The sequence below is a fragment of the Cyprinus carpio genome, chromosome B16 (assembly GCF_018340385.1).
Source record: "Cyprinus carpio isolate SPL01 chromosome B16, ASM1834038v1, whole genome shotgun sequence".
Classification (NCBI taxonomy): Eukaryota; Metazoa; Chordata; class Actinopteri; order Cypriniformes; family Cyprinidae; genus Cyprinus; species Cyprinus carpio.
In genome coordinates, this window is record NC_056612.1 from 17334778 (window position 1) to 17359832 (window position 25055).

General features: G+C 37.4%; 1 protein-coding gene across 7 annotated transcripts in view; it reads left to right on the forward strand.

Moving 5' to 3' along the window:
- Positions 1-25055, forward strand: part of sema6e (sema domain, transmembrane domain (TM), and cytoplasmic domain, (semaphorin) 6E) — a 141968-nt gene that overhangs the window by 23501 nt on the left and 93412 nt on the right. The window contains exons 3-5 of one of the 7 annotated variants that reach the window (XM_042741175.1): positions 6036-6138; positions 7113-7180; positions 24007-24189. The exons of 3 other annotated variants lie outside the window; for them this stretch is intronic. The gene's annotated coding sequence lies outside the window, so the exon portion shown is untranslated. The remainder of the gene's footprint in view (positions 1-6035; positions 6139-7112; positions 7181-24006; positions 24190-25055) is intronic. 3 more of the 7 variants (XM_042741173.1, XM_042741174.1, XM_042741176.1) reach the window with 3 other exon arrangements.

The following is a 25055-nucleotide window of genomic DNA, read 5'->3' on the forward strand; positions in this document are numbered from 1 at the left end:
ACATTCCAGGTTAATTGGCATGAAAAAGTATTAGCCTGATTTTTAAATATTTTTCTACCTGAATTTATTCATGCATTCACAATAAAAATGTAAGCAAAGGAAACATGGAAAACACAAAGCATATATTTGTCGTCATGTGGTTCATTTAAAGGGATAGCCCACACAAATATGAAAATTCTGTCATCATTTTGTCACCCTCATGTCATTCCAAACCTGTATGAGTGGCTGACTTCTGTGGAATGCAAAGCTTTGGTTCCCATTGACTTACTTTGTAATTTCTGTCCTAACAAACTGTTTAGTCAGTAGCAGTCTTCAAAATATTATCTTTTGTGTTCCAAAATAGTCAGTCATAAAGGTTTGGAATGACATGAGGATGAGTAAATGAATAAATTTTCATTTTTTAATAATAATAAAAAAGTATTATTTATTTATAATAAATTACCCGTGTTGTCTCTGTGCAAAAGTAATTGCCCCCTTAGTCTTTGAAATTAAATTGGAGTCAGAGACTCTTAAGGCCCTTATATACTTCAAACGAAGTTCGTTTTAGTTCTTCAATTTGGGGCAAAAAGAAGTTTGAAAAGGCTGAGCGACAGTATACTGTTTTCAAATATTCCAACGCCCCCGTGCTGCTGGAGGCGGGGGTGTAGATTAATGAAACGTGTTGCGATGCTTAAGCATATGCCCTAACGACAACTATGATGCAATGATGGTGTATCTAGGTGTGAGATGGGTACCAATGGTTAGAATATTATAGACAAAAGAATAATGATTAGCAGCTGCTCAGGGTCAAGTATTATGTTTGCAATACAAAAGAACCATTCCATTCCCATAATTAGTCCTTAAAGGTCCCCTGAAGTGCCTTGAAACACATAGCGTTATTCTATGTGGTGACGTAATTTCAACTAAAACAGGAAGAGTGGGCAGAATATCGAGCAGCCCCACCCCCTTTTTAAAATAGCTAATAGCGTTTTGTTTATATCTGCTCTGGCCAGAGCTGTTGAGCTCGGTAAAGCTGCATTTGACAGCCACAGTCTAATAGATTACCCCCTAGATTCAATATGAAACTCTTAGTAAAACAAAATAGTGGTCATAATCATGCTGAGGCTGTGTAGTTTTTATATATGCCGACTCGCACATATGATCTGCTCCGTGCGATTGCATCTTTGGGCCGCAGCCAAAGTCCGGATCAGACTGTGTACGCTGCCGCGGTTCGCATGAAACAACGTGAAACCAGACCTAATTTGCCCCAATCAAAAGCATATTTATGCTGTCTGAATTCCCTATTACCTACATTGTGCACTACGAGCCATTCACTGTACAGGAAATACTACACTGTGAACAAATGACCGATCTCAGCCACAGCTTCAACGTCTATTTATAGTGCAGGGTCGGGTGCTTCGGATTCTAGAGAGCATTTGATTGGTCAGAAGATTTGATGAGAAGATGAAGTACGATGTGACGTCAAAAAAAATGTTGAGCCGTTTTGGCAGAAGTGACCAACTGCATGCTTTGAATGCTTATATCTTCTAAATGGGAATTGTGTCACTGTTTTGGAGCACACTGCCTTATAGATAACCTTAAGACTAACACATTTATACTAACACCCAAAAATCTTTAATTTTGATTTCATTGGGACTTTAAGTGTGAATGGCTCATAGTCTGAAAACTTTAGTATGATGTGGAAAAAAGTCATCTCAATAACACAAACCTGTCTGTTACTTTATTTTATTAGTGTTCATTTATTTTATTAAACTGGATAAATTATTACACCTTTTTATATCTTATGTGGTGTCAGGATTTGATAAAAACAAAGGTTTATCATTGTATGTTCTTTTGGCATTTCATTTATTGTAAACCTTTTAAATTCACTTATTTAAAGAACAATGGCAGCAGTAGTATGGTGTAACATTTATTTAAAACGCATGCATTTGGTACTTGCTACCTTATATCTTTACTCTTTCCTTTCATTCTTTTCATGGCTTTGGAAAACTTGCATCTAATGTTTCTCTACATCGCTTTTTGCATAACTCTGGGTCGTCGACACCAAGCTTCATTGCTATTTCTTTCAAGGAATGAAATGCTTTCTCTGAACCTTTAAGGTCTCTCCGCGAGCAGTCGTACAGGTGTGGATATATTTGTGGCAGCTTAGCTATTTGACACAGTGTATTTATGTTGATAGTGACTTGGAGATGTAGTTCTCCTGCCTGACCTCCATTGAATGACAAACGAACTGGGGGAAAAAATGCACGTCAATGAAGGTGGAGTTCCAGAACACACCCACCAATTGCGTAATTGCCATGGACCAATGGTAACTCAAAAGTGTTTAGGAGACTAAACGAGAGAATTTTTCCCCCAGAAAATTTGCTTTGGTCAGCTGTTTGGAACTGCCGAAACAAACTCAAAATTAACTTTATTCCGGCCTGATTTTGTTCAATGATGTCATATCAGTTTGTTCTCCGATTTCTTTTGAAGTATATCGGGGCCTTTAGTGGTGAATATTCCCAAAAGTGGTCAGAATTTCTCAAAGGGCACAGTGGCACCTCATCTGGGAGGCTTCAAATTATCACACAAAAACTTTCAAAGAACTACAGGCTTCTCTTGCATCAGCGAAGGTCACGGTTCATGGACTTTAAGGAAGAGTATCCAGGTGAAAACTTCTGCTCACCAAGAAGAACCTCAAAGCTCACACATCATGTTTGTTAAAGAAAGCATGTCATGATCCCAAGACCTTAGTTTATTCTATGGTCAGATGAGTGAAAATATAAATAGCAAATACAGCATTGTACTGTAAGAAAGCGATGTGTACAGTGGCGTTATGGTTGACTTGGACGTGGTGGTCTCTGTGACTTGTTATCATTGAAAGTAGCTTGTATTTAACCCTATATAGATAATTCTTTAAGAGATTGTCTGGGCATTTGACCATGAGTTGAAGCTTAAGTGTAAATGTGTGATACAGCAGGACAATAATCCAAAACAGAGTCAAGTTGACATCTGAAGTACTAAAAAGAAACAAAGGCTCCTATCAAATTGCAGTTGGTGTTTGATTGCTGTTATTATTGTTTAACGTTGTCTAGCCAGATATTAAATTTAAGGGGGCATTTACTTTTTCCTCAGGGGTGATGAGAGTCTGTGTTAGCCAATTTCACTCAATGAAATTTTCACTTGGGTTCCCTTTGAGCAGCATGTCATTTTTGTTTGAAATGTTGCAACCATTTTGTTCTCCGAATAGGCAATTGCTAAGGGGGCATTATTTTTGTTCACTGTAATGTATATCAATAATACAACAGAAATATGCAAATTATGCAAAGTGAATATTCCTTTATAAGCCTTGTAAGAAGCTTCTTGAGTTTTCAGATTGAGTTTATTCCTTTTTTTTTGTGCAGAACTGAAAATGGCGTTAAAAGAACAAGTAGAGTAGCAGGAGGAAGAAGAGGAAGAGAAAAGGGGAGTCATGGACCAAAGCAGCGTCCCCCCTCCTTCTGTTCTTATTCACAAATTGGTTTCTTAGGACCCAGTGCCACATTACACTTTGTTTTTGCATTGTATGTGTTTTCTGCTGCCTTTAGTTTGTCTGTTAATTCATCAGCGCTGGCGATGGGGGGGGGGAGCTTACACATTTGGAGCCAGGAAGCACCTCCTGGCTCATCTGTGTCCCTTAATCCTGAGAACAGCCATGCTGGTGAGATTGCAGGCCCCTCGGAGTCTCTCCTTCTGGAAACTTCAAAGTCAGGCATTGGCGATTTGGAAGACAGGGAGGCAAAGTCTGCAGGGAGCCTTCATGCAGGTCAGCCCAAATCTTTAGCTGAGAGTCCCTGGTTCAGTGCAGGTGGATCTTAGGCCTGTGTTGAGGGGGGAAGAGGTGCTGTTAGGCAGATGGAGAGGGATTAACCCCCTCCACCACCACCCATCTTTGAATTATGAATGTCCCTTCTCTCTTTATGTCTGTGAGCACAAGGCAAGACTTTGAACACAACCCTCTTGTGTCCCTCTATGCAGTTATGTGTCATAAAAGGCACATTTTACTGTTTCTGTAAGAGTCCGAAGTCATTTCTTTCTTGTATAGGTGGAGGGTGAACCAACTATAGGCTAAAGTTGTAGAAATCCAGTTGTAGGCAATATATTTTACTAGATCACATCTTTTTTGGAAATAATACAGACTGCTTTGAGAGAATGTCTTGAATTAGATGTATTAAAGGGATAGTTTACCCAAAAATGAAAATTCTGTCATTAATTACTCACCCTGCTGTCGTTCCAATCGCATAAGACCTTTATTCATCTTCAGAACACAAATTAAGATATTTTTGAGGAAATCCGCAAGAGTGAACATATTTGAATGAAATCGTTAATTTTGACTTCTTTGCACACAAAAAGTATAGCTTTTCAACATTACAGGTAAAGCCACTGATGTCACATGGACTATTTTAACAATGTCTTTACTACCTTTCTGGTCCTTGAACGTGTCAGTTGTGTTGCTGTCTATGCAGGGTAAGAAAGCTCTCGGATTTCATCAAAATGATCTTAATTTGTTTTCTGAATATTAACAAAGGTCTTACAGGTTTGTAACGACATGAGGGTGAGTAATTAATGACAGATTTTTCTTTTTTAGGTGAACTATCCCTTTAAGTGTAATTTTCTTGTTTAAAATATAAGCTTCATTTTTTATTATTATTTATTAAATGTATTATTATTATTATTATTTAATTCTATCTGATTAATGTGTCATACTAAAAAAGTTGAGAGTTTTATGTTCACCAAGGTTTTATTTATTTGATCTGAAATACAGTAAAAATGGCAGTGTATTGTGATCTATTATTTTTAAAATGTAATTTATTCTTGTGATGGCAATAAGTCATGTCACACGGTCCTTCAGAAAACATTCCAATTTGCTTATTTTGTGCTCAAGAAACATTCTTATTATTATTATTAATGTTGACTTTTTATTTTATTGTAATAAATTTTTTTCAGGACTCTTTGATGAATAGAAAGTTATGTTACGTTACATTATGTTATGCTGGCAGAGATTCAAATCTGTATATCCCACATGACTGCCACGGTTTAGTGTACCTGGATCATATGTGAAAACCTATAGGTTTGTTTATTTTTAGAATAACCTTCTTGTTCCGCCTGAGGTAATATACATGATAAAACAACTAATTTTTATCAAACTGTAACTCTTGTGTAGCCAATAACTTGTTCACCTTTAATACCTGGCCAAAAAGAAAGTTAGTTTTGGACCCAGGGATGCACTGTGATGCTGATGTTTGAACTCGTGTTGTGCTCAGGGAGGCAGGGACTCCACAACTGCTGCTGTGAGGATTCACAAACACAAAGGAGTGGCAGATTCATGAAAATGAAACGAATGAGGTTAATACAGCCTGTTTTATGCAGAGATCCTTGAGGATGACATTTGTTATGTTGCACAAAAATGTAAATGAAGAGGAAAGCCTTGCTTCAAGACGTCTCTGAGGGAGCCAGGCACTGTGTTCATAGCAAATACAGCAGGTCTGGGATCAGATTCTACCTTGTCTTCTCTAATCACAGACAGAATAGACTACAAAGCAAAACAGACCTAGAAATAGGCTATCTCATGTTTCACGTTCTTAGACACTTCATTAATATGGCACAATATCTAATTCTCTCATTCTGTATTTTTAAACGTATCCTTATTTTTGGCGTAGTTTGGTGTCTAAGCTCACAGACTTGCTGTATTCTGTTTTACAGACTCGGATCTGCCAATGACATGTGACCCTATCTGAAAGCATTGAAGAATTGAGCCTCAGCTTTTTAGATGCCAGATCTGTCAGTCTCAACAAAGACAGACAGAGAAGACTCTTGTCTCATCACTATTCAGTTTCTGTAAAAGCAATTAGCTTAACGGCGACTGTGGTGACAAAGCTTTGGCTCGCTTAGGAGATGTGAACCGCCCTACTGTGATTTACCTCAGACAAAGAGGGCACCTTGGGAATTTAAGTTGGCGTACTTTTAAAAGTTTGAAGTAAACAACTCTTGCTCATTTACTTTACTCTTGCCCTCAGTTACGCAATGGACTCTAGCTGAACAAAAGTCTCACTGAAGACTGGTTGTGTTTCATCTGCTCCCTAATTCCCTATGACGTGATTCAGGACATCGTGAACAAATGTAAGTACTAGCAAGACTCTTGATACACTGAAGTTTGGGAAATTTATGACTTCATCATCACTTGTGACCTGGCTAGATCACAAGTGCAAGTAGCTGGTATTTATCAACATGTTTGTGCACCTTCATTGTAGATGTAAAAAGTACACTGACATTATGAAATTGTGCTTTTCTTGATGAGTTTTTAAACATGGCAATTCAGACATTAAACATATCGCATAGCAAAGCACACAATTATTATAATATTAATAAAAATACCAAAATCTCAACATAAATAAACATAAACAAAAATAAATGTTATTTTATTTTGAGGATATGACATATATTAGTGCTAAAATTGGTTATACCCAATATTAGTTTTTATTTATTTATTTATTAATAACAGTCAATATTGAATATTGTATTATGTCCCTTATATTGACATTAAGAATTCCTGTAGTGTCATCTACCACTCAAAGTATTTTTTTTTATATTAATACTAATAATTGAAAACCTTTAAAACTTTAAAAATATAAAATTTAATTTTTTTCTGAAATCTTAAATAAAAATATGTTTTTCATATTTTATGAAATAATGTTGTGTTGCCAACATAATGGTTGATTTTAGTGTTTCATTTTTATTTTATTCCTGCACTATTCTTAATATTAGCCATTTATCTGGTATCAGCTTATGAAAATAATTAGTAGGTAATTGGTATCAGCCAAAACTTTTAATTGTGTGTAATTGTAATTAGATTGTAACATTGTAAGAATTCATTTTACTTTTTTAAGTGAATTAATTGAATTTATTTGTACATGATAGTATAAAAAGTTTAGTTTAGCAGTTATCAGCCATGACATGCAAATAATTGTTGGCTTATCCATATTGGCTAAAATTTTAATATAGTTTCATCCCTATTCTTCTATCTTTGACTAAAACACAAATCCCTGTCTAATATTTAAAAGTTTGCATAATTGTTTTCCTGTCATGAATTTTAGGGAACAGAGATGAAAGATCACATAAAGAAACAACTTTAAATACTTAAGAAGAAATAGTGACATTTCTAGTAAGTAAATATTATTGCTAGTTTCACGGTGGGTTGCATTCTGGGAATTTCTGAGGCATGAACATTTCTCTGCTTAGAGTGATTTGGACAATGGGACAGCCTCAAAAACGTCTGACTCCCTGAGCAGCACACATAAATGAACCAGGGAGCGGATTGAGACACAATGGGTGTGTGACAGTGAATGTGACGTACTCGGATCCTTTCCTTCTCTTCTGATTCTTTTCTCACTTGCTTTCTCCTTCATTTGCTCTCAAGTCATTTGTCTCATTAGTCTAATTTAACAGAACACTTCGCTGTCTTTGTGGGGGAGGCCTCTCTTATTTAAAGGCCTGATTGGAATAAAGAGATGATGGTGGTGAAGGAGCCATTTATACAAGATGAGAAGGAAGGTGGTCTCGGCTATTTTGAGTACCAATCCATGCCCACACAACCTGCCAATTAGCTTAAGTGGCCTCCCAGCGAGCTGGATTAGTCCCGTACCTTTCCGAGAGAGTGAGAAAAGCACTTTCTTACAAAAAAAGGGAAAACTTGGTTAAGTTTCTGTGCTCTAATTGCAGATCTGGTTGCAAAATAGCATGTTACATTACAGACGCCCACATACAGACGTGTTTTATGCTGAGGTAAAATAACTCCTTGTTTAAGCTGTGCAACACGACTGCTGTTTTTCTGCGCTTTATACCTGTTGTGTTGCAATGTACTTTTGTTCTGCCAAGTTGGCTGCCCCTGATAAGTTTTCTTCACTTTTCCATTTATTCTCACTTGGCCACATTGCTTCTCTTGATTCTCTTTAAGGGTGCTACATCTTAAAAATAGCCGGTGTTTTCGTTTCGATCCCATGTGTGTGAAATGCGTGGTGAAAGTTTTGACCGGGTTCCAAAAAAGTGGTTCCCACAGTCTACACTCCGCAGGCAGGACAGACAGCGTGTATCGATCAGGGTGTAAAGCGGGGTTTCGCTGGAGATTAATACTGTGCTCAGCAGAGCTCATGAAGTTGTTAACGTAATGTGGAAAAAACGGTGTGATCAGCCATATTGACAGCGCAGGGCAAGGCCACTGATTAAGTGAGTGAAGTGCATTTCACAAACTCACTCTGGTTCCCACATCAACTTTGTATCATGTCTGAATTCTTCTTCCAAAGAAAATGTTGTTTTGCTCCTGTATGAGCCTGTGTTGGGGGAGTAACAAACTAACTTGCATTTTTCAGCACTACTACCTTGGCATGGGATTTTTTGTTGTTGTTTTCAACAAGTAGCAGTGTGACATTATAAAATGGTATAGATTTTAAAGCGTTTTTAAAACGTTTTCTTGTGATTCTAAAAGTATTGTGTGTGCACATCAGAGTGAACAAATGTGCTTAAACATGCTTTAATTTATGCGTAACATGAAAAGGTCTGATTTGTCACTTAAAATAGTTAAATTTCGTTCCTTTTGTGGTCTACTTTTTGTTGCTATATACAAAATAATATCACAGTATTTATTATAATAATCTTAAAAATTATATTTAGTTAAACTCTTCTGTTGGCCACTTTTTTGTTTTGTTCTAGGAATGTAAATTATAACGTTTTCTAGTTTTGTTTGTGATATTAAGTGTGTTTATTGACGGTATTATGTCTTAAATTTTGTGTTGGTGGCATTTAGTGTAAATCAATGGTAAAAAAATAAAGAAAAAAAGAAATAGATTTATTGCAGTAGTAATCAAACTAGTGAATCAATGTCCCTTTTCAGTCCCTTTTCAGGCTTCATTCTTTGTGTAGTGATACTAGGGATGCAGCAATTAACTGGTTTCACGATTAACCGCGCTTTAAAACGGTACGGTTAATTAATCGTAAAGGCTCCACTACACCGAGTGTTTCTGTTGCACGGAATGAAACAGTTGCAACTTGCGCAAAATGAAAGCAAAGTTGTACTAGCAGTGCGCCAACTTAAAATGTTGTGCTTATCAGAGACACTGAGGCTACTACACACACTAGATTAACTTTGACAGAGGAACCAAACGGTGATCCTTTATTTCCACCAGAGAAATTACTTAAGTCAATAGTGTGGGACTATTTTGGGTACACCAAGAATGACATTTAAATATTGCTGTAAAAACTGCTGCTAAAGAGCGAATACATGACTTTAAACTATTTTAATGCACGTTGTTAAGGCAAGACTGACACAAAGCTATGGCTCGTTAGCTCAGCATTCTGCCCGCTTCAGATCAGACAGAGATGAAATATTGCGGTAAGATCATGTTTATTTGAATGAATTAATTATAACATTTAGCTACTTAAATTAAGTATTAGATCGAGAGAGAGAGAGTGAACGAGAGAGAGAGTGTGTGTGTGTGTGTGTGTGTGTGTGTGAACCTGCGTCAGCACGTCTCTCTACAAACGTGTGTTTTTAGTTACTTAAACAGTGATTTTACCCCTCGTTGCTGATGAATATAATGTAGCAATTCAGTATCTAAGCTATTTTATTAATTAAAGTCACATGGCAGGGTTCACAACAAGTCTGTGTCCTCCAGAATGTTTGTATGTGTATGTAGCGCGATCTCCGATCTCACAAACCAAAATAATAGACATGGTTTTCTCGGGCCAAATGTAAAATCATATGAATTATTATAAAAATTATTAAAATGAATATGTATGGATGACAGTTGATTACAATAATAGTTCAGCTTATTCCCCTCATTATTAATAATTTCCCCTGTGGGATAAATAAAGTTAATAGTCTTATATTAATAATACTTCATTAACATTGTTATTTATTATGCCTTTTACAGTATTATTCATAAGTCAAAACCAAGAAGATATTTTTTTTTCCACCATGTTTCCAGTTCTCTACCTCGGGTGCAAAAGAAATGTGAAGAATGTACAAACTGAAAACACTAAATACTTTTGTGGTCTATTTTCATTAGTTATTTTCAAAAGGGAAATACTGACAGATGTTTACAGAGCAGAGGTCACCTTTTTAATTCCAATTGGAGAGATGGACTTTTGTTTGTCGTCATTATTATTATTATCGTTAAACTGTGATTATTTCTCAGACAATAATCGTACCAACAAAATCTATAATCGTCGCATCCCTAAGTAATACAAATGAATATGTATTTTTTTTTTGGTAAATAATCTTACAAAGTAATAATGTTTAAGCAGTGCTGCTGCTTGGCCACTGTTTTACTCAAATATATTGTTAAATTGTGCTGTTTCCTTGTTTCGTTCAGGGGGAGTTCAGTGCAAATAAATCTGTTCAAATGCTGTTTAATGGCAGTGTTTCATTAGCTTGTGCTTTAACTTATGTCCCTTAACAAACTACACTTCAAAGTATCTTCCCCATCACTGTTAGGGTAGAAGGACACGTCCAGGAGATAGATGGTTTAATCAAGCAAGTTATAGCAGAAGAGAATTTTTAATAAGAAGAACATTAGTTATGAATCTTTATTTCAAGCTGCGTTCTTCATTGTCAGCACATTTGAAGGCTTAATGAATGCGTATGTGTGGTGTCTGAAGCCTGAAGAAATTGTTATATATCTTTTTATTGGACATGAAAGGTCACCTTGAGAAAAGGAAATTAGACTTCCACTTTTCCCCCCTCTTCCCAATGAATGTAGCTGACCTGCATTGGAGAGACGTGTTAGTGAGTTTTTAATCAGCATGGATATTTATTTATTACCCTCAGCCTGAAGCTAATTTACTTCATCTCACTCACTTTCCTGTTTCAGGTCATTTACATACAGCCCTCCCCTCAAGGCCTTCTGGGACAGGATTACTGTATTAATTGCTTTTCGGTATGATGGAGAACAAAGCATCCTTTCTTTTCCTCTTCCTCATATTCCAAGCGACTAATGCTACGAAGTTTGCAGGAAATTAGCCACTTGGGACCGAAATGTATTTCGGAAATTGCAGCTTGTGCGCGAGAGCTAATATACTTGTCCATTTGTAATCATCTGCGAATCTGGTACCTCAAGGACACGGAGAAGCGATATGATGGCTTCAATAGTCGACACACGTACACAAATGTACACAGGTGAATTGATTTTTCCTGTGATCGCTACACCAAAGTGTGATCGAGCGTCTTTTTGCAATCATGGGTCGCCTGCCAGTCGACCCGCACACACAACGGTGATGAATGACCTCACGATGAGGCCTGTCACTGGTAGTTAATGTCACTAAATCTCCCGCCACAAAGACCGCAGCATGTTCGATAATATCGACTGTATGTGCATGTTTGTGAGCAAATCCTCCGTTTGGAATGTTGTAGGATATCTTTGCTTTTCATCTTGTGTTATGGGATATGTTTATCTTTGATATCTGTTGTTGGGTATAGATGACTTCGATGGCCGATCCAAAGAGCAAAGGCAGAGTGGCCGGACTGATACAGATCAAGATGAATGGAGAAACGGGAAGAAATCTCTTTATCTGGAGGGTTTAACATTTTGCTAAAGGGTTCTTTCTTTTCGGATCGCCTACATCTGTGCCTTTTGGGCAACATCTAAAGTTGTACTACGCTCCTTCGGATCCTTCATTGCTAAGGCCAGATGTCAGTGTGTTACTCCATTCTTTCATTCATTATTTATCTCCCGTTTGATTCAGATCTGATTCGTCGAGAGTTTCTGCCATAGAACAGTTGCTTTTCAAGCTGTTTTCCACCCACAAATATAAGATGATCTCTTCGCAATTATTTCCGAAACCTGCGTTTCGAGTAAGTGAAGCTTGTGGCCTCTATTACCCACAATCCCAGAGCATTTATTACCTGTTTCGATCTACACTGGCTCATGGACAGTGTAATGATGGCCTTAGGACAGATGTTTGAGGCTTGAGAGATATTTCTCGCTTTTAAGTACAGAGGTTTCTTCTGAAGCTTGATGCTTTTGACTAAAGTGTCTCAAATTGAAAAGCTCAAAACTGTGGACCACCATCTGTGTTACCATGGAGACTGTGTTTTTTTTTTTTTTTTTCTCTGGAGTGGAGAGCACCGGTTCCATGGCACTCTAATTGCCCTGTCAGACAGTGGTGCGGGAGGTTTTAATGTGGAGTTTGGCACTCATTGCCAGGAGTAGAGAACATCACCTCCTTTGTGAGTTTATTTATTTAGTATTTTAGTGAGGCTGAGAAACCTGTACGTTCTTCTGTAAGCTCTCAGTAAATAAAGTTTTGTTTGTGAAGGTCTTTAAAAGTCGATGTAACTTCTTGGGAATAGTTAAAGACTTTTGCTGAATGCTTGAAGCCTCTTAGGTCTGAATTGGCTTTTCACTTGGCAAGCCATTTTTTGGTTAATGAAATGTAAGAGGGTCCGCAATTTTACAAAGGAAGGTTTTTTTTATAAAAAGAGTTCTTAGAAATGTACAGTACACTACTGTCTTTCAAAAGATTTTTTTTTTTTTTAAGAATTTAACACTTTTTTTTTTTTATTCAACAAGGTGAATAAAAAGTGACAGAAAAGACATTTATCATTTTACAAAAGATTTCTATTTCAAAAAAATGCTGTTCTTTTGAACTTATTTTTCATCAAACAGTCCTGAAAAAAATGTATCACTGTTTCCACAAAGATTTTAGGCAGCGCAAGGTTAAAAATATTAGCCTAACTGTTTTCAACACTGATAATAATAATAATAATTTCTTTAGTAACAATAAGTAATATTAGCATATTAGAATGATCGCTGATTTCATGTGACACTGAAAACTGGAGTAAAAGTTTTGTTAGCAGTTTTATTAAACTATTTTTTTTCTAAGAAGTAACACTAAAAAGTAATAATAATCTACTTAAGGTTTTCAAGTTTTTTATTTTTTCTTTATTATAATATAAGGACAATTACATCACCCTGACATTTTTGAGTTTGTCTCCTCAAAAAAAAAAAGAGAGAAAAAAAAGAGTGTGCTCACCATATAAGAGATTTACTGAATGTATGAATTTTATATGTATATATTTTTTAATTAATTAAGATATAGGACCAAAGAAATGATGAAATATGTGATCTTGTCAGCATTTTACAACATATGTGGCTTGGTCTTTCGTAAAAGAGTTGCATAGCGTGCAGGCGGCAGAAATAACTTCAGTATTTTGGTACCACAAACTTCTGAAAAATTCATAAGCCTTAGCAAAAGATTTCGGTCAGCGTTTCATAGCCACTAAGTAGTCTGCTGTTGTTGGCCTCAGATCTGTTTGAGTAGATGTACAGTGCGGACCTGAGGCGCTGCAGAGTTGTTGATGTAAAGCACTTTTGCTGTACGGTAATGGGGGAAAAATTGCCTGCGGCGGCAATTGCACAATACTGGAGTCTGTGAAAGAGCAGTGGTGATCTCACCTGCCCTGAGGCTCCTGCTCTGGGCACTGAGCACATTGTGTTTCCTGCAAGGCCACGTGTGCAGGCGGACGCCCCTCTTCTCCCTTCTTCCCACAGCACTGTGTCTACTGTCCATCTGCCCTTGACTCTGAGGAGCAGCCGGCAGACAGACAGAGCACGGTAATCAATTACTTCCATTTAGTGGTGAGCAAGTGACGTTCACACATCCGTCAGAGAGAAATGAAAGTGAACGACGGGGTGAGACTGACTCGCCATCACAGATTAACAGCATAGCATTAGAACTGTTTCACAGCATAAATGCAACGTCAGTCTTATGTTTTATGCAAGCATAAGAGATGAAATTGTTGAATAAAGTCTTTTTTTTTTTTTTCATTGTGTACGGAAATATAGCTTCATAAAATTACGGTTGAACCACTGATGTCACATCGACTATTTTAACAATGTCCTTACTAACTTTCTGGGCCTTGAATGAGGTAGTTGTGTTGCTGTCTATGCAGGGTCAGAAAGCTCTCAGCTGCACAGTTTATTGGTACCATATTGGTTATGAGCTGATATTGGAATTTATTTGATTTCATTGGTATAGGCCGATATTTTATATTTAATTTAATATTGTCTTTAATATTTTTTACACTATTTTTATATGTAGATAAATTTACTGCCATGTAATGTTTGCTTGGTAATAATTTAATAACACTGTTAAATATAATCTTTAGAAATTCTTAAAAAATATATCTTTACTGCACATTACAGTATGCAAATGGTTTTGATGCCTAAATAAATTTTTAGCATTTGAAATGATTGATTTTTTTCTTTTTTTGTCTTTATTTTTTAATTTATTGAAACAAAATTCTATACAATTTTAATCGGCCGTTTATCAGTTATTAATAATAAAAATAATTATCGGTTTATCTGTATCTGCCTAAATTTGAATATCTGTATCTACAGTAATTGGCAGCAAAACAAGCACTGTTTTTGTGTGCCGAACAAAACCGGACTTTGAAACATTGTACGGTGAACTTTGCTTGGCGCTATTTCGATGGCGGTTTAATGACAGGGTTTATGGTGTTTTAAAGGCAGTGCTTTAGGGGAGCTCGGCTGCTGAGTTTATGATTTTGTCAGACAGCAGTTTGACCTGTAGGCTTTTATTCTTCTCAAACACGCACATAAACCCTCAGAGGAGCTGGAAATGCCAGAGGAGGTCATGGTTGTGTTGCGTTTGTTCTGTGTGTACAGAGAAAGAGAGTGCAAGTGTGTCTTCTGTTGACACTGAAGCCAATCAGCATGCCAGGTTCGATAAGTCTGCATCGCTCTCACTCCTCACTCTACCTGGCATTGATATGCGCTTCATATCGGATACTATTTAAATATTCTTTGGCTTGCATTTCGATGCGTCTACAGTGTGGTCGGATAAAGATACAATCAGTCGTACCTGAAGAAAATAGGAAGCAGCGTTTTTAAAATACTAACAGATAATTCAAAAAGCTTTCTATCTTTCGGTTGTTCTCCTGCTTTAGAAACATTGCCACATTAAAGGATGCTAATAGGAATCAGAAGTGAAGAAAAGAGGGGAAAATAAAGTTTTAAAGTGCCTCTGTAAGAAAACAGACCAGTAGACAGACGTGACTGAGGATTTGGGGAGAGAAAAGATATATTCCTGGTGTGATCCAGTGGAATAATTCATTAGATATTGTTCAATAAATCAGGTGACCAAACCGAAGTAATTGTTTTTTAAATTACAAAAACAGAATAAAAGGAAAAGAGCTAAAAACTCACAAACAACATGTTAAAAATAGGCCATAACTAAAAACCTACAACCTATTCAGTCTCAGTGGCAGCTAGCTAATGTTCACTACTTAGCAAAAACGCATTAGCATTTACATATTTGTTGAGACTGGACAGAATCTGTCCATGACTCCAGTGCAATCCTATTGTGAGCCAATAATCAAAAACAATGCCAGATGTTTAAAAAAAAAAACAATCTCCCAGCAATATAACATTCAGAATTTGTTGGGTTGTTTGGGCCAAGCTTCAGCAGCATCAGAAGCTCTTTCTCAGAGGAGGTGAGGGGGATATTAAGGTGTAAACGTCTAAATCTGTGGTTCTGTCTCTCACAGCTTTCATCGCCTTGCTGTGTAAATGGCTGCTAATGTCAGTAAACTGTCAGCTGTTTGGGCTACTTAAAGATAGCAGCACATGTGTTCCCACAACCCTAGAGTGCCTTAGATCTTGGGAAAAATGCAGAGGGTAAACAAAAGCTAGTGTGTGATTGTGTTTTCTTTTTGTCCCTGGAGTTTTCTGAAAAATCACAGTGATGATGGGACAGTCTTGGTAGGGCTATTTTTGGCATTAATGTTTTTAGCGGCTGGGGCCTGACATGGAAATGAAATTATCAAGGCATAGCGTGAATATGGCACTTCAGCTTGCCATTGTCACCTCCAAAAGCTCTTAAAACAATCACTTTTAAGTCTGAGCCCTGGAACAAAGGTTAACCAACAGATTGAGCCAGTTTGCACACATGGTGAATACAGGTTCAAAGATGATCTCATTTTTTTCTCCCACCAGCTTCTCTGAGAATAACATGAGAATGATCAGGACTTGAATATATAAAAAAAAAGATATAAAAACTATTACATTTATATTTATATTATATTGTATGTGTTTTAACATTTTTGTATTAAAACTTTTGAACCCAAGTATACCTAGATACAGAAACTTATTGTAATATACAATCAATAAATTAATATAAGCCAGCAAAGACCAGTCACAGTTCATTTTGAATGCTAAACATCCTATCAGTGTAAAAGTGTGATCGGATTAACCATTGTTCAAGTTTTGCAGCATAAATCCATTCATTTGAAATCCATGTGATCTGGGATTTCTTGGCAAATTTCATGACACAGATTTTGCATTGGGTTCAGTTGGTAATTCAAATTTGCCCCCATGACCAACAAACAGTATGATCTGTGCTTCATACATCACTACACTATTGACAGTGGACCTTTCTGACCTGCCAAATTTTGCCAGAAATGTGACCACACCATAAATCAATTAGCATTTTTTTTTTTTATCTTGATATTGCTTTTGAAAACAATGAATATTCATATGAGCTGCTGAATATTTAACAGGCAAGGTTAAGTACTGTAAGAGCACTTGGGCAGTCCAGTGGGAAGCAAATCTGAACTTTCTCACATCTCCCTGTGCATTTAACAGGCTGGATTCTTCTGCATGAGTCGCTAAACCAACTTTTGCTTTATGTTAGTTAAGCTAGTCCAAAACGAGCGAGGGGCTGTCAGTGCTGTTCTATCTCTGTTTAACACCAGCCGTCTCTTTTGGAACTTAGTACAAGTGATCAAAAACCTGGCCTGGCACCACCACCCACACTCTCTCTCCCCTCATATTCAGCCCTCATTACCGCCACATAAATAACTAATGAAGGATCAATGAGAAGGGGCATCACTGGAATGCTGGATGGAGCCCACTTAACTTCTGTGCTTTGTAATTCTCTCTCACACTCTGTTATAAACTACCTCTGTCTCTCCGCACCTCCCTTTCTCTCTCTTTGGTCTTAATTGAATGTCTCTTAATGCAAATTGCTCATCATTTATAGATGGGTCATGATGGAGTTGGCAGCCTCTTTTTCTTCCCATCCCAGACGCGGGCCGCTCGAGAAAGTGTCGGGATGGCACATGAAGTCTTTTCTTGCCGGCTCTCATGCTGTGGATGATGTTTAGGTGGTTCTGTAGCTTTCCCAGGTGTGTTCTTACTTGTCAGGTTTGCCGGAGGGCCCGGCACCATCTCCCCTCGATCCTCACCTTGGCATCTGTCTTCTACGAGCCTCTGAAGTCTCTAATTGACTTTTCAACCGCGTATGGAGTAATTGGGTTTTAATTACCATTTTACATTCTGTTTTGATATTTAAATCAGTCTTGTCATCTGAGAGAAGAGCAAGTCACTCTCTATTCTCTCCGCCATATCGGTGATTCCGCTTTTCCACGTGGCTCAAGGTTGAGTCACACACGTTGGAGCTTGCGGCATTCACTGACAAGGTCTCATAGACAAAGACCTGCTAATGGCATCCTCACTTATTCACAGTAAATACTAATTATCTCCCATCATCTGCGCACTTCAGCAAATGGCTCAAACAGCTGTGAAGATGTTTTGTGAAGGTGTTTCATTTTTGTGCTTTTCATCACCACGCTTTTACTCTGAAGAAGGCCACTAAGATGAAGATCTTAGCGAAGGTCTGCGGGATGTTTCAACAGATGTCTGAAGGATTTCCAAAGTACACCGCAGCTCCTTCTGTAATGAGATTTTTGGGCCCCGGTTGGAGTAAGTAGTCATCTGTACGCTTTCCAGAGAAGATGCAGATGTGAAATCATAATTTGTCATTTTGTTGGCTCATTCACACAGTCAGCGTCTGAGGTCGACAACCGTATCTACTAACAGGTGTAACTCTGCAATTGTTTCACACCTTATACTATTATGTACTATCATCAAAGAGTTCATGAATTTAAATTATAATAGCGGTAATTAAAATTCGAACTCGGGACATCTGCTACGCAATGGTGTTATATGTCGACAGTGACCACTAGGCTATTGGTGCCAATTTTAAATGATATTAGACAACGTTTTTACTCAGAAAAGACATTTTTAAAAAGGTCTCTCAAGGAAGAATTTTAGAATTTTTATAATTCATTAAATAGAAAAATTCAATATGATTTTTACCAATACTATTGTTGTTAATTGTATGTTTTTGTATAGTGATTGCTTCTTAAGGAAATGTTGTATTATTGTAAATGATGTATTGAAATGATACTGCCATGAATATAGCCATTGTTGCTGATATAGCATTAAAACTAAAAAAAAAAAAAAAAAAAAGAATAAATAAATAGCAGCCTAAACAGAACTGACAAGTGTATTCTGCTGCTGTGTGAACATAGCCAGTGCTGTTTTGCTGGCTTATTGTAAAGACGCTGGTGATGAAGTTACTTGATTCAAACAATTCATTAGTTTGTCATCACTGAGAGGAAAATCTTTATTTTTCTTCTCCTTATGTTAGACAAGCAGTAACAGATAGCAAACATTCCCAGATGCTGGCAGAAGCCTCTGATCTCTGAAGATTACTGTTCTCATTCCTCACCACATAATCTCAGATGATCAGAGTTCTGGATCATAGTTTGTGAGATTTGTTGCTGTGTATCACTGATCGTGGATGAAGTTTAATCTCAGTGGGTCCTCAGATTGTTGTTTGTTCTGCATACCTGAGATGTCTAGAGATGATCATTAGCTTGTGGTGTCATGCAATCTGGAGTGTAAAGTTTTCTCTGTCACGATCATATTTGTGCAGAACTGACTGATGCAAAAAAAAAAAAAAAAAAAAAAAAATCACATATTAGATTGCCTTTTTTAAATTTGAGGCACTAAGTAGCAAAAGAACTCAATATCCACTAGCAGAACTGGATATTCTGCTGTTGTGTCTGTGAAAAATTATTGTTTATTACTTTGGATGGTAGACTGAATTTTTTTTTACTGTGTTTTCTGTATAGCTGTTTACAAACTGACATTATTTGAATAAGTTTTTCAGTCTGTTATACTAGTGTCATGGATTTCAGAGTTACCTGCCCCTTAACAACATATACAGCCATAATGAACTGTGAATGGTCCCTTTATATTTCATTCAGACAATCTCTTTCTGGCTAAATGGTAAATTTCTGTCCAGAATAAGCAAAAAACTGACCACACTATACCAGTGCTGGGTTAACAGGAAGTAGTGACACTACTTAACTACATTAGCCTGTAGTCAGGAATTTCACAATGGTGTAGCTGTTCCAGAAACAAGCTATTTTTTCCCCAACAAGTGGCGATTTAGTGCAATTAAAAAAAACACATTAATTCATCCCCAACAAGTGGCGATTTAGTGCAATTAAATATGAGACAGTGAGGTAAACACACCAAATAATGTCCCCTGTATCTCAAGATGCATTAAGGTATCATTTAATTAAAAAAATCAGTTTATTTCAGTGAGTCATGTCAGCATTTTTTTCCAATTAAAAATGTATTTTTAATCTACTGTAATATTTGTAGTACATCTAAATAAATATTTAATAAATGTGAAAAAATATTTAATGTACACTATCGTTGAAACCTTTGCGGTCAGTTATTGTATTATTTTAAGAGAAATTAATAGTTGTATTCAGCAAGGAAAACTAATAGATTATTAGAAAAATTCGATTTCAAGTAAATGCTGTTCTTTTGAATCAGAAAATCCCCAAAATTAGCATCAGCACCAAATCAGTATTATAATGATTTCTGAAGGATACTAAAGACTGAAAAATGGTTGCTAAATATTTATCTTTGCCATTGCTGGAATAAATTTACGTTTTAAAATATATTCAAATAGAAAACAGTTACTTAAATGTGTTGTAATATTTCATATTTCTCTTGTTTTACTGTATTTTTTGATCAAATAAATGAATTAAGAGACTTACTGATGACAAACGTCTGAATGGTTTATTGCCGTTTTAATTTCTTTGTTACTGACACTCTTTTAATATTATTAACAACAGAATACTGTTGTATAGAGTGCATTGATTTGTATATAATCTAAGTATGTAATTATCTTGGATCTGAAAGATATATCTCCCTTTATTTTGAGCACTTTAAGTAACTTTTAGAGTGGCATAAAAGTTGTTTTAATATAGTAAGTAACTTTCTCGACACTGGTGTACACACACACACATACTCGGTAAAAAAAAAGAAAGTTTCTCTTTCTCTGAACTTCCCTATGGTTTTTTTTGTGTGTACTGTGAATGTCTTTTCTCAAGGCTGTGTTGTGCACAGCTGCAGGCCTTTGCTTGAGGGAGGTGAGAAATGTCTGCCTGGATGTAATTGGTGTGACAGAGTCCTGCAGTCATTCTGTACTTCCACCTATCCGCTGGCTGTTAGCTTGCATTAAAGGCCCTGTGGTTCTTGGCATAACCCAGCACATCTGAGAGGACAAGCACACTTCTTTACCTTTATCCCTCCTGTGTGGCAGTTTAGACATGTGACTTAACAGAATGCAAATTCCATGCGTTTTAAGTAGTTTAAAGGCTTTGCGGTCAAAATCGAACATATTGACATGGTCTCCTTTTAATTTAAAACCTTTTAAGCACAGCCTGTTTTCGAATGATTAGAAAATATCCACCGTTTGTGAGAATTTGAGCTTTTGTAATCGGGCCAAGATGCCGACGGAACAGCTGTATCCGTGGTAACAGCTAAAGGTAGCGCGTGTTGTGTGTGTGTTCTGCGTTAATGATATTGCGTTTATCTGTGTCTCTGCCCTTTTGCAAAGAACGATAACGAGCCATTTGAAAGGCCAGAGTGCTCGTACTCCTCCGCACACACACCTGCTCCGTATACCAATGATGCCTCTTGCCATATCTCCACCTGTCTGTCTGCAAATTCGCTAACTTTTTAACATCTACATACCTATCTCTTACATTATCATCCTGCCTTGTCTGAATATCTCTAGGGCTGGGTGGTATGACGGTATGTAGTGTGGTAGAAATGGGTAAGATTTTGCTATATGGTTTATACCAAAGAACTTATATTTTACATTTAGATATTTAGCAGACACTTTTATCCAAAGTAGATGTGTTTGTACACCAGGATTGCTCTGTTTATACACATGAGAAATCTAGAAGAATGTAAAAACACAGAGATCGTTTCTCAAACAAGATGATGAAAATCACTCATAAATCGTAATTACAACATTGTTATTTAATATATTAACCCTTTATTAATTTAGTCATCCGTATATTTAGATGTATAAATATGTGTGTATATGCAAGTAAAAGAAAGAGTTTATTTATTAATTAACCATGTGGAAATGCCTATTTATGGGTTATTATATATTTCTGGATAATTATACACTGTTCAAATATGTACCTGTACACTGTTCAAAAAGTTTATTTTCATTCATTTATTCATTCATTCAAATTACATTTTATCCAGTCAGGATTTATTAAATTGATCAAAAGTGACGGTAAAGACTTTTACATTGTTTCAGAAGATTTCTAATAAATGCTGTTGAATTAATAAATTAAGGTTTTAAACTTGAATCATGCAAAAAATACAAAACACACACACCCATTAACCTTTGAATTTCTCGGTTTGTGTTGATTTCACATTTTGAACAGCAACTCCTGAAATCAGAAAATCAGGAGACATTTTCTCGTCGGCTCCTTTCTTACCTTTTTTTTTTTTTTTTTTTTTTTTTTTTTTGACCAAATCCGTTGAGTTTCTGCTCAATTGCACAGATTGTAATCTTATTCTGGCAGAAAGACCTGCTGGAAATGAAGCCATAGATCACACGGAGGGGAGCGGACTTGTAGAGGAAGAGAGAGAGAGAGAGAGAGAGAGAGAGGGAAGGGAGGGAGCTGGCAGAGATGGAAAGGTGGATGGAGAGATTGAAGAGGAAAAGAAGGAATAATTGCGTGAAAGCGAGCAATGGGGAAGAAGGAAATAAATAAAAGCCTATATCCATCACCTGGCCGAATCCACAGCGCTTACCCATGTTACCTTGTTACAGGAGATGACATTTAGACAGAGAGGATGTTCTTTCCTCAGCGTCTGGCCACATTAACATTCTGATTCTGCGGTATATGCAGCATGAAGTCTCTCCTACAACCCCATTCAGTCTCACAGAGACAGCTCTGTCTTTGACTCCCTCTCTCTTTCATTCTCGCTCGTTCTCTCTCCATCTCGGCGCTTTTGGCAGTGTTCAGAGAGGAAGCAGAGAGGAAAAGGGGAGCGAGGAGACGGGGCTATCTCTGTTATGGAGAGCTCTTTAGTGTCTTTGTGCTCTGCATGTGTCCGGCCATACCCTCACATGTACCCGCTTGTGTTTGGACTCGCATAAAACTGTCCGTTCAGCCCTGGCAGCAGTTGCCATGGAGACAGTGTGGTGATGGACCCAGAGAGAGGCTGCAGGTAACCGAGAGAGAAACAGAAGGAGAGACAGACTTGAAACAGAGAGGGGGGTCTCGCCGGAGGTAACAGTCTACTTTGAGAACGACCGGTTGGGAAAAGAGGTGACGAGAACAGAACTTAGCAGCTGGATGATGAACTTAACAGTTTGATGATGTCACAAAGAATGTTTTAAAGGAAATAGTGCTGCAACGATATTGCACTTTACTGTAAAATGCATTCACTATTTTATTTAATGCAACTAAAGCCTTAACATTAACTTGGTTAACACTTGGGTAAAAGCCATTTATATTATGTTTATATATATATATATATATATATATATATATACAAGCAGCTTTGCTAAAACTGAACTAAAGTAAGCTTGCACTGTTGGTCAGTAGAATTTCATTTCACTTCAGTTATACAGAAAATGCATTCCATTTATATTTATGCATTTGGCAGATGCTTAAAGTGCATTCAAAATATACATCTTATCAGTGCGTTCCCTGGGTATCAAGCCCATGACCTTGCCAGTGCTAGTGTCATGCTGAGTACTTAGCATTTAACAGACCACACTGTGCAGTATTTCTCTTTTTCGCTCCTATTTACCCAGGGAAGTTGAACAGCTGTGTTGTTCCATCTGCAGGTGTCTATTCTGCGCTGTGAGGTGCTCAGGGTTAATGGACCTTTGTGTGCCCCAGACATGCAGGAATATGATCAACTGATGCTAATCTGGAAGCTAATGAGTAGAATCATTTGTGGTTTCATTAGTTAAAGTCAACCTGAAATGGAAATTGCAATCAATTTTTGATTGGATCGTTGTCATTGGCTAGTTGCTCTGACCTCATGTGCAGGACAGGTTGCTGGATGGGAGGGGTTATTGTCCCCACACTTACGTTGGTGCACATGTCATCAGAGCAGAGATGTTGTTACGAGAGGACAGTAATGTTTTTTTTTTTTATTATTATTTAAAGATCACAAGGGCAAAAGATTCTAAACAAATGATGATGTGCACAGATAAATCATTACAATGAACACTGCAATATTCTAAAAAAATAAAAATAAAGATTGGACCCATTGGAATTTCATTGTATAGACCAATTTGTTGCCTCCTTTTGTGGAACAAAGAGTGGAAAAACTCTTTGAATGACATGAGGGTGAGTAAATGATGGCAGAATATTAATTTCTTTGTGAACTACCCTTTTACAAACAGGTGGGTGTATAATGTTTTTTAATTCAGCTGAACAATAGCCGAGGAAAAATTTGTTGCCAGAAAAAGTGGAGCTCTGACACTGTGACAGATAACTATCAGAAACTAGGACAGTTCTCAGAGGGACAGTAGGGGACATGACAGCAGGGACAGGGACTCATGATGAAGACCCCTCACCTCAGAGTTTGATTTAAGCCCCACACACACTAATACACCTCCGTTCCTTGAAGTGTCCTTCACTTTGAGCAGGTGCTGTTTCATGGTGACCTGTTTGGCGGTGGAACAAAGACACTCTCCTTCCTTTTTTTCCTTGTATTCAGTGTTCCAAAGATAAAAGACGTTAATTTCATTCTCTGTGCCACAAATTTTTCTTCTCAGACAACCGCGTTTGCACCAGTTGCTTTTCTTAGCGACTGCTTTTAGACCGGACTCATTGATCGTCCTGAATCCACGTCAGTCCTTCTGTCTCCACATCTCCATGGACGTGTACCCACCGATTGTCCTCATCAGCCCAGCCCGACAGACCTCCTCAGGGGGGCCGCTCACAGGAAGCATCACTGGGTGGGTAGGAGTATTCATTAGATGCATCCATCCATCCATTCCTCTCTTCCTCCACCTGTTCTCCCTGGGAAGCGCTAAGGTTAATTAGCACATTCGATTAGATAGACGCCTCCACCATTTGCCCTCGTTTTCCTTCTCCCTCCTTCCCTCTCTCCTTGTCTAAACTCTCTTTCACCTCTACCGACACTCTTGAAACCTGCTGCATGGACCAGTTTTCTTGACCTAGACTTGTCCTAATTTCTTTAAATGGTGCCCAACCATTAGTAGTTAAGTTTCTTGATAAATGGAGGGCAAGGGTTCATTGGTAATCCCTGAATTATACCTTAAACCAAACCTCATGGCACTATAAACAACGCCATCCAAGTAAGAGCTTCTTCTAGAAAGTACCCTGCAGCTGCTATTTAGTCAAGCATCAAGCCATTAGCATGCCTGACCATGTGCAGCTATTTGTTTACTGTGATTTAAATAAAGATAACTGGTGAAACAAGCTCTCTGTGAGCTGTTTTGTCTGAGAACCCTGCGAGACTTTCTGCAAGCTGCCATAGAAACACGCTTTGACATGTTGCATACGCTTGTTGTTTTTCTTGAGAAAGCTCATAACACATGCTAAAGCTGTGGTGCTAGTGGGTGCGCGTGTGTGTATGTGTTTGTTTTCTAGAATGTGACTGTCTAAAATAATGAGCTTTTGTGAGATATTCAGATCTGTTAAGCATACATTAGCTCACGTTATGACGCACATTCAATCACTCATCAAGGTTAATGTCACAGATCAGCAAAAAAATTTATTTGCGTACATTCTGAGGGCGTGTTAATTTACTTTCTGCTGTTGAGGCTGTTTAATTGAGGCCTGTGTGTGTTATGGATGA